This window comes from Schistocerca americana, chromosome 8, assembly GCF_021461395.2.
Source record: "Schistocerca americana isolate TAMUIC-IGC-003095 chromosome 8, iqSchAmer2.1, whole genome shotgun sequence".
Classification (NCBI taxonomy): domain Eukaryota; kingdom Metazoa; phylum Arthropoda; class Insecta; order Orthoptera; family Acrididae; genus Schistocerca; species Schistocerca americana.
In genome coordinates this window covers 179,503,660-179,514,274 of record NC_060126.1, presented here as the reverse complement: position 1 = coordinate 179,514,274, position 10,615 = coordinate 179,503,660, and the positions used below count along the sequence as shown (strand labels likewise).

Below are 10,615 nucleotides of genomic sequence, written 5' to 3'. Positions count from 1 at the left end.
CAGCATGACCAAGAAGGATTCAGGATTCACATTAGCAGCGAAAGTTCAAAGACATAACAAAATAATTTTTTTTACACGTGAAATTTCATCATATTTTTCACTTACTATTGGCCGCATTTGTTGCTATAGGTACACTTTTCTCCATAAGTAATAGAGACTGTTAGATGAAACTCTCGAATCTATTTAATTTATGAAAAAATGAAGGAGCTGTTACATTTTAAACTTTATGTTTAGAAAAAAATCAAATTTTGTGGTTAATTGTCTCATTTTTTACCACAGTTTTTAATTGATTTTGAAAATTCCAAAGTTTCATACACCTATAAGTATGGTTTGTAAGCTGTGCAAAATTCATCAAAGAATCTCTCTTACTTGTGAAGAAAAATGTACCTATAGCAACAAATGCAGCCAATAGTAAGCGAAAAAATAATGAAGTTTCACATGTAAAAAAATTTAATTTTGTTATGTTTTTGAACTTACATTGCTATGAGTGTGAATCCCGAATCCTTCCTGGTCATGCTGGCAAAGTCTTATGAATTTATTTGTAAATGTATAGACAGTAGAAAATAAAATGTCCTGTGGTGCCTCTCCTGCTCCAAGTCGGCCCGTTTGATGTCCTACCCCTCTTAAATGATGCATTACACGATCTTCTCGCAAACAAACAACTTTCAAATTCTGTTTCCAATCAGCAAACCTTATTGTTATAATGGAGACAACTTTACCCCTAACTGCTTCGTGTCAGGGCACTTAAATGATAACCGTTGGCACTGTGTACTACTATACCAATTTGATGTTTGTTACACGTCACCTTCGTAATACTACATTTTTAATGGCAACAGCCTACTTAGGAACACAATGAGTGTCAGTCTCCTCGTGACCTCACAACCCTGCGTGGGTCTTTGCCTTCAGACAATTTTCTTCCATTCTGCCTTCTCGTTTACTTTCCATCTCGATCCTCTGATTCCTACGGCTCTGATGTTATCTTCCACATTCTCCAGTCAACGTTTACGTGGTCTTCGTTTCAAACTAGTTCCCATCGGTTTCCACTGTGTCCTCCATGCTTAGGATATGTCCCAGCCAGGTTACTCTTTTACTTTTAATTAGCCTTACAATATCTGCTTCTTGTATGAGACGATACAGTTCATACAGTGATAAGCCAAAATATTATGGCCACTGCTCTCCGCAATGTTGGATGCCACCTGCGGGCACATGACGCTGTATCTAAAGTATGTAAGCGGAGCAGACACGGACGGGGGATCTTCATAGGGAAGATATGGGCAGCAAATTGGGAAATCCATTGAGATATGCGACTTTGACAAAGGGCAGATTGTTATTACGCAGAGCCTGTGAACGACTATCTCGAAAACTACGAGCCTGGTCGAATGTTCGCGTGTTGCTCTCGTGGACATCTACGAGGCAGGAGGTCAGTGACACTAGCAGTAGCTGCTAAATGGTTGAACATCCACTACTCTTCACAGAACGTGGGGTTCGGAGGCTTGTCTGCCGAAAGAGCATAGTGCTGGAACACGCATAACTGTTTCGGAGCACTATTCATCGTACACTGTTGAATATGGAGCTCCGCAGCAAACCACCCCTACATGTTCACAGGTTGACCCAACGACATCGTCAGTTACGATTGCACTGGGCAAGGTACCGATGGGATTTTGCCGTAGATCCGCGTGACCTTGTCGACTCCTCGAGTGAACCGCATTTTTTCTATGCTAATTCGATGGCCGTGTCCATAAACGCCGCCATCGAGCTGAACGGCGGCTCGAAACATTCAGCTCGCCACGGACGCACGCTGGTGGAAGCAGTACTATGCTCTGGGAGATACTCTCCTACGCTTGCATGGGATCTTTGGTTGCAATCGAAGATTTCTCGGCGACCAAATTCGCCTGATATAAATCCTATGGAACCCATATGGTTCGCTAACGAGCGCCATCACCGTGTACGCAGATCAGCGGCCAATTGTTTACGCGAATGACATGATCTGTCCGTATATATTCTATAAGCAGAATCAGTGATGTGTTTCGTTCCAAAGATGGACGAACAAGTTATTAAGCAAGTGGCCAAAATGTTTTGGCTCATCCGTGTAATTAGTCTTTGCTCTCCAGATACCATTATTGCTTTTGATTCCTCCATAAATTTTCTTTGTTTAAATACTCTCAGTTGTTGTTCATCAGTGCTGGTTAGTGTCCATACTTCATATCCATATTGGCCTACTGACCTAATCACAACCTTATAAATAGTCATTCTGAGTTGTCGGTTTACCATCCTAGATGTCAGTTTTCAAAATTAATTAGGCATGGTAAAGTCACATAGCCCCTCCTCCTCAATTCCGTCTTTCACCTCTAAGTTGGCGACCGAGATAGAAGATTGTTCGAAGAATAGGTGGTTGAACAGGGGACCCACATCCGTGCCTTGGAAGCAATTAATATTGTGAATAAGTTGACAGAGAAAGCTAGATTGCCCTCTCGAAGACGAAATAATCTGAGGAACAATGATATGATTACGTCTCTTAAATCCAGAATATCGAAAACACGCGTCCTGCTGCAACTAGGAGTAATGAATAGCGTAGCCGAAGAAGTATTCAATTACGTATTGCAATTAGTTGCCCTTCAAGTGATCAAATGAAAGGGTAAAGGAAAGATACGGAAGAAACTTTTACGTTATATGACTCTGGAAGGCAAGGCATACAAGGAGATAATGGTACAGGGTTCAGTGAAGCGAAAAATATGCGCGGGTCTGTCCTTGCCCTTATGCCATATAACAGAATAATAACCCTGAGAATGAAAGAAAGATGCCATAATACGATTTTTAAATGTATGCATGCTCCAACAGAAAGGTCAGATGAGGATCCAGTGGACAGCTTTTACCGCACATCATTCAAAACCATTCCTTGGTGATTATGATGCAAAGTTCTGGGAAGAAGAGCCTTTCCAACTCATATTTGATAAGGAAAGTTTGCATGACAAAGCTAGTACTAATGGACTAAAAGTTGTGTAATTTGCTGCTGCCAATGGTCTTAAAACAGTAATCAAATGTTTCCCAAGAAAAAAATATTCACATAGGGACCAGGAACGGATGATATAAATCAAACTGCTCATATGTTGGATCCAAAAGATGGGAAAGTGACAATGAAAATTTACTCACGTTCCAGTAAGAAAACTCAGACTCGGAGGACTACATTCTACCTGCAAATAATAAGCTAAGGCCTGCTGTAACATATAAACGGAAAACTAGAGGATATCTGAAATAGAAAATAGAACGGTTGGTAGATAGAGATACAGCTTTAAAATATCAGAATAAACTGAAATAGAAATTACAGTTAGTGGAACACAGTAAAAACGTAGATAACGAATAGGAACTTCTTAAGAATAATATTATATCTGCGGCAAAGTGCGTACGAGAATTCCAGAGGACCTAGAAATGAGGAGTGGTATGATGATGAATGTTGAGCAACATAAGAAAAAAGCAAGAAATGAGAATTAACTAGCGTAGACATAATAAAAAGAGGATAGAAGTGGCAAGGGCATGCAGAATAAAGAAAAGAGAAGCCGTAAAAAGAAAGGTAGTAAACATGAAAGATCAGTATAATAGGAATGAGAGTAGAAAGTTTTGTAAGAAGTTAAAAGAAAGAAAATAGGCTGCAAGGGCAAGGATAGAAACCTGCTGCAAAACAGGAGAAGGTGATTTACAGATGGAGAGATTGTTTTAAAGAATTGTTGGAGGGTGATCACACCGACGAGAAGCAACGGATATGCCATCAGTGGAATCATAAGAGAAGAGTTCACTCTTACAGAAGTATTGTCAAAAAATTGCATATCTCCAGGAATTGGTCGAATAATTGTCGAGCTGCTAAAGAGATGAGGCATTACTTTACACAAACGGATACAAAAACTTACGTGTTTAGTCTGAAATCAAGAAAGAATTCCGAAAGAATGAACTATAGGCGTAACCCAGCCGATACCTAAGAAAGGTAACAAGGCATGTTGCCCTAACTACAGAGGTATCACTCTGTTGAATGTGGCATATAAAATTTTGTCCGGAATACTATACTAGAGACCAGTCTCATATATGGAAGATGTATTGGGTGACTATCAATGTGGCTTTAGGCCTAAGAGATCAATTGTGGACCAAATATTCGTACCCAGACAAATACAAGAAAAAGCATTTAAATATTATATAGAAGTCAACAATATCTACATGGACTTAAAGTAGGCCCTCGGTAATCTAAATAGAGAAGAGATGTTAGAAGACATCCTAAATATATTTCGGTTATGAATACAACCTAGTGAGGTTCCAAGGCATCAGTGAGAGTGGATGGGGAATCAACCGACTGTTTTAATATCAATAAAGGAGTTAGACCCTGTTATTATCTTTCCACAATGGTTTTCAATTTGACTTTAGAAGCAATTACGCTAAAGCTGCAAATATCTGGCTACATGGGCATAAGGACCACGTCGTGAGCTCCATATGCTCATGATATTGATTTATTAATAGACGAAAGATATCATTTCAGATAGTAGTAGTGCAACTGAAAGAAGCACCACAGGATAGATAGATGAAAGTAAACGAATCAAAAGCTAAATATATGAAACTTCACAGAACTGAGGACAATAACCTCGATACCTAGTAAGCAACAAGAATCAATTTTCAGCATGTAGAGAGATTTAAATACCTGAGGCTACTATTAATTAAGTAAACTCCATGACCACTGAAATAAAAACCTACATTTTAAATTGGAGCAGGTGTTATCACATAGTGACTATTAGTAGTTTCCGGAGGTATTCTAAAGAAATTTCTATCGAGACTGCTCCATAATTTTTTCAGATGTCTGCCAGTCAGGATTATTCAACATTTCTGTTACAAAATTTCGCCAGAAGAAGAAGCATGTACAAGTAAAAGAAGGAGATTTCTAGTTATGGTGCCATGTCATATTGTAAAACAATTGTCACAAAATGTAAATATTTTAGTTTAAGCTCTAGTGTGACTGTCATATTCAATGAAACAACAGGCTTACTGTCGATAGTCATTGTTTTTTTATTTCCACAGAACGATTTAAAAGTCTAAGCCCCCATTATCAGGTGAATTTATGAGGATTAATATGGCATGTTTGTGTTCGTTTCGATTTCCCGTAACCTGTGGCACTGTTTCGTAGCTAGAAGCAAAACAATATTTCAAACATGGCTCTTTGGGGGACTGTGACTAAAGACTGAACATAAATGTTAATGTGAAAGTAAAATAACTAAAATAGAATATATCCATTATTCACAGCCTCCTCGCAATGTTCTGATACATCACATACAAACCATAGCACTTCGTAAACACTGGAAGAACGGAGATGGCATGTAACAAGCAGTAAGTACAAAGAAGGTATAGCAATATAAGTGCAAAGTGTAAAGAACATAAACATTATATGGGGACCTTTGTTAGTACAGATAAATGAATATGTCAATATAAATATCTCCAAAGATACACAAATTCTTCTTCGTGAAATTTTTATACTTTTGTAATTTATATACTTAGGTGACATGTTGCAAATATTACATCTAATAATTACAAAACCAACAGTGGCAAAATTTATACATCAAAAGTTTACTTGTTATACCTATTTTACATTCGTTTGATGTGTGTGTGTGAGTGTGTGTGTGTGTGTGTGTGGGTGGGTGGGTGTGTATCTGCGTGAGTATTTGTAGAAGGCTGGAATTCAGGGAAAGAGGTTAAAAGGGTTGATAGAACGAGAGCAAAGTTTTTGTTGTGCCACAGCTGCTGGTTTGTGGTTTGTTAAGACTACATCTGTTATGTGTTACAACTAATATATTGATTAATACATTGGTTAAGCTTTTAAACTCAGTAAGGACAAATACATTGTATATATAATTGAAATACGATGGTGTATATGTAGTTAAGGTAGCAGCAGGTCCAAACTTTTGAAGTGTTGGTGGTTCTGTTGGGTTTTGCGAGTGAGGCCATTCCACTGTCCGTTTCAGAAATATCATCAAAACATACAAATAACTAATGTATGTTAAATATCAAGAAGAAGGCGGTTAGTGTGTGTGTGTGTGTGTGTGTGTGTGTGTGTGTGTGTGTGTGTGTGCGTGTGTGTGCAAATTACATAATATAGTCTGCTGTGAAAAATATAGTTGATATGTTGTAAATGTTCTGATTTTTGCCGTTTGGGATGGACTCAGGTATCGTGTTTGGACTGTTTCAGGGAGGTTTAGTTTACTGCCATTAAGACGTGCAAGTAGATTTCAGAAAATTGTGTTATAAATGTGTTGTTTAGTTTCATGCAAGTCGGTGTCTATTGGCAATCTGCGGTGCTGTTTTACCTTGAATCTAATCCCAAATGATCTACTGGCCTATGTACAAAAAATTGCAGTTCTAACATTCAGTTTTGAATACACCCATGTGGTGCACTGAGTTTCTTTTGTTGCTGTTACCAGGCAATTTCTGTCTAGTTTTGTTGGTACTGGCGAAATATATTTTTATGTTTCTTCGTTTGAATACATTAGCAGTCTGATATGAGATACTACCTATTTCCAAACGAACAGTTGATTTGCTGCACTTCAACTTTTACTTTCTTATAACATGTAAAAGATGGAATCTTATAACCGACATCTCACTTATAACCAAATAACTTAGCTCTCCTTCTATCATTCCTTTCATCATCCACCATTTGTGAATCCCTACACACACACACACACACACACACACACACACACACACACACAGCCAACTTAAAATAGTAATAATTAGTAAACCGTTATTACGTACAAATTTTGCCAGTATTGGCAATATGACTAACACACTTAATGTTTTCAGCATGTCACCTGATTTTGTAAACTTGGACACATCTGACACAGAAGAATCTGTATACCATTTCACTATCTGTTTAGTTGCTTAACTAAACATCTTGATTGTCACCATATCTTAAGTCTTTCGCCAAAAGAGTATATATTTTATTGGTATGTTCTCTGCACTTATAAATTTACAGACGAAATCTCTGTTCAACCAGTGTTTACAAAAGTGTAATGGTTAATATATGACCTGTCACGACAGAAAATTGAGCCTGACACCACTGTAGATATTCTTTCTTCTGTTATTTTACTTGCACATTTACTTAGGCTCAATCTTTATTCATTGACCTTCAGAGAGCCATGATCTGAATTAGTGTGTTCTTTCTCTTTACTAGATAGTGTTGGAGGTTACGCCAAGTCGAAACACAACTCATACATGCCATATTGACCCTCATACGTCCACCTGATGGTGGTTTAAAACTTAGAATCGCATGGCGAAAAGAAATAAACACTGACTGGTAACAGTAAACTTGTTAATAAAATTTTCTTTGGCTTGCAGCCGCGTCAGGTGTTTAAAATCTCACGAGCTTTCGATCGAGCTCTCGCTGGTCATTGTCAAGTGGTAAGACTGACTGCTGTGTCGCCATGGCTCCTTCGTTACACAGCCTGGCGCTTCCAGCGGCGTCAGGTGGTTAAAAGCCCACGAGCTTTCAAATCAGATCTCCCCGGCCATTGCCAAGTGGTAAAACTGACTGCTGTGTCACCGTGGCGGCTGGAAAACCCGAGAAAATTTTTGAAATTCATATTGCCGCGAAACCATGCATTCATACATTAGTAAACTTGATGTTTCATTCAAACTGTCACTGAATAAAATCGACTACTGGGTCACTGTTACAGTAACCTCCCCCTGGGTAAACCCAATTCTTTCTTTCTTCAGGGTCCTTTTTCTTTGTTTTTGGGGCGAACTTCTGCAGTCTCAGTTTCAAAAGTAATGTGGGAATTATTGCATGCTTTGTGAGAGTCTGAAGTGCCACTTAGAACAAATACATTTCTTTTTAAGTATTTTCAGCCTTCAATTTTTTGGCTTCACTCTATTTCAACGTTTTCTTCTGTACAAATGCTACGATTTTTATCACACTGCGCTGGACTGACTCAACACTGACTCATCGAGATGTGGGCCATGTATACAACGAAATGAAAGACTCTTGATTTTGTGAATTTTATGAATCATCAGCATTCTGTGAATTGCAATATAAAGAAAAAATACTGCGAAAGTAGCGAAACAAGAATTTTACAGGAGAGACAAAGAACTCGATGCGACTGCGCACTTACTCACATTCCATCTGAGTATGACCTTTGTAATGGTTCTTTATTTACGTGACCATTACGGCACTCCAGCCCCAGTTCTCGATGCCTGTAATATCGAGCTACTTTTCTGCGAAGTAACAGACATATATTTGTGACAATATTCACATTTGGTTTTATTAATGTATAGCTACTCCGATGTATCGATATATTAGAGTGACATGGTTCTTGTTTGTACTCATTTCTGTGAGACTGTCATAATCTTTGACTTACTTCTAACCGTTTTGGCCTGAATTCGCACACAGCAGTCTTTGTTTCGCTTTGCAGAAGTTAAGTTGTTATTTCGCCTTGTAAAAGAACAGTCAAGTCTTTTGTTTGGTTAAAGTGGAAATTAAATATATGAAGATTGAAACAAAACAGTTTTCTTGATGATGTGACAATTAAGAAGAAGTATATGTGAATTTACAAGAAGTTTAATAAAAATGTGGATCGTGAACAAGAAATCAAAAATCATTTCTACCATACCATTGTTCTGATCTGGGATTGTTTGATCATTAATAATTTCCTGAAAAACGCAATTGGTAGGTCTTCAAACATGGCTAAAACACAGATCTGGACCTTCTAGCAGTCAAACTGGAATCACCCTAGAATCAACAAGATGAGCCATAACAACTTCGACGAAGTCGACGTGGGAATCCATTCAAGATAAGTGCCAAAATTTATGACTTTTTTTTACAGTGACTTCATTATTTCCATTCTGACGATACCATCCTCGTTGCCCGATAAAGCGAACATATGCTGCTATGCTGCTACTTTGCAAGTGCTGGTATTGTTAGACCTTTCTACAGAAACTTCTGCATAGTAAGTACCCCTGAAGCAACTGCTAATCTAAAGAGAATGTTTGGTAACATCACGTTTCTGTTCAGATATGTACAACCGTCAGAATACCAATGTTTTGGATAGTACGTCTACGATGGCAAAACTTGATGCAATCATTTCACCTTGCGCTTCAACCGCTCCCGGCAGCTGAATGGTCAGCGTGACAGAGCGTCAATCTTAAAGGGCCCGGGTTCGATTCCTTGCTGGGTCATAGATTTTCTCTGCTGAGAGAATGAGTGTTGTGTTGTCCCAATCATCATCATTTCACCTCCATCGACTAGCAAGTCGTCACAATGGCGTCAAGTCTAGAGACCTGCACCCAGCGAACGGTCTACCCGACGTGAGGTCGTAGTCACACGACCTTGTGTTTCGTCGAACGAGTAACACACTGCGTCATGACATTCTAAATTATTCATTGTAAAGTTATGGACAGCTAATTTTACTTTATAATTAGCTGCACTGTCCTCTAAAAGTGGTGTGGAATCTGCATCCTTCTTATGTAGATATTTCTGCAACCTTTCGTGCTCTTCCTGTTGTACATGCTGCTTCCACATGTCTTCACTCACGTTCCGAGTCTGTAACTACGACACAAGTTGCAGTGGTCTTTCTCGGGGAAAATAAGATAAGATTACTCTCTTCAAATAGCAAGTTGAAGGTGGTCCCAGTGAATGCTGAAACCTGTTCCTTACTACATTTTTCGATGAAGAGTCCATACAGCTGTTGCTTGCTTCGTACAATAGGCTCAAGATAGCTTGGAGGAGGATTTTCTGGAATAATGTAACGGCTGTATCGGAAGACAGACCAGGTATTCTTGTGCGATGTTTTTCTCATCTTTCTTCTTTGTTTGTTTTATCCGGGAACGTGACGATTCTGAATCAGGGTTCGTCTCATGTTTGGAATTATTCAGCCAATATCTCACTATCTATTCTTAAATGCCAAGATTATTGAGAAACACTTTTTCGCATACTTAATGTTTGCCCGTATCATTTCTCCTAGATTCACCATTGATCTTCCATGGAAGCTTGTCCGGAATTGTGTCCACAAGAATGATTACGTACATCTTCCTCTGATCCCATGACACCGTATCCCAGAAATTCTTGAAAATTGCCTGCCCGTCACTAACAGAAACTTGATGCCGCTTCCTTTGAACGGATTTTTGGCACACGTTTGATGTATACATCGATTCTAATTTTCGTGCCTCTCTTAAACTATTATGAGTAAGTCTGCCACTTCGACTTCTTTTATATCCAATACACGCTTGTCCGCACATTCTCACAGTTTTGTGGGTGCTTTTCTTCCCATCTTCAGGACAGGCCTTAGATTTCCTTTTCCTGTCACTATTTAAGTCACCACAAAATTCTGTACCTCCACTTTCAACATCTTTCCTAACGTCAACTTTCGATAAGTTATCTGAATTGCAGTAAAAGAATCAAGGCAACAGCCTTTCCGCAGCGGTAACACCGGTTCCCATCAGATCACAGAAGTTAAACGCTGTTGGGCTGGGTTAGTACTTGGATGGGTAACCATCCGGTCTGCCGAACGCTGTTGGCAAGTGGGGTGCACTCAGCCCTTGCGAGGGAAACTGAGGAGCTACCTGAGAAGTAGCGGCTCCGGTCTCGTAAACTGACGTA

At 39.0% G+C, this 10,615-nt stretch overlaps 1 pseudogene; it reads left to right on the top strand.

The window, feature by feature from the left end:
• Positions 1-10,417: 10,417 nt before the first annotated feature.
• LOC124546311 lies at positions 10,418-10,535 on the top strand (annotated as a pseudogene).
• The last annotated feature ends 80 nt before the right edge of the window (positions 10,536-10,615 follow it).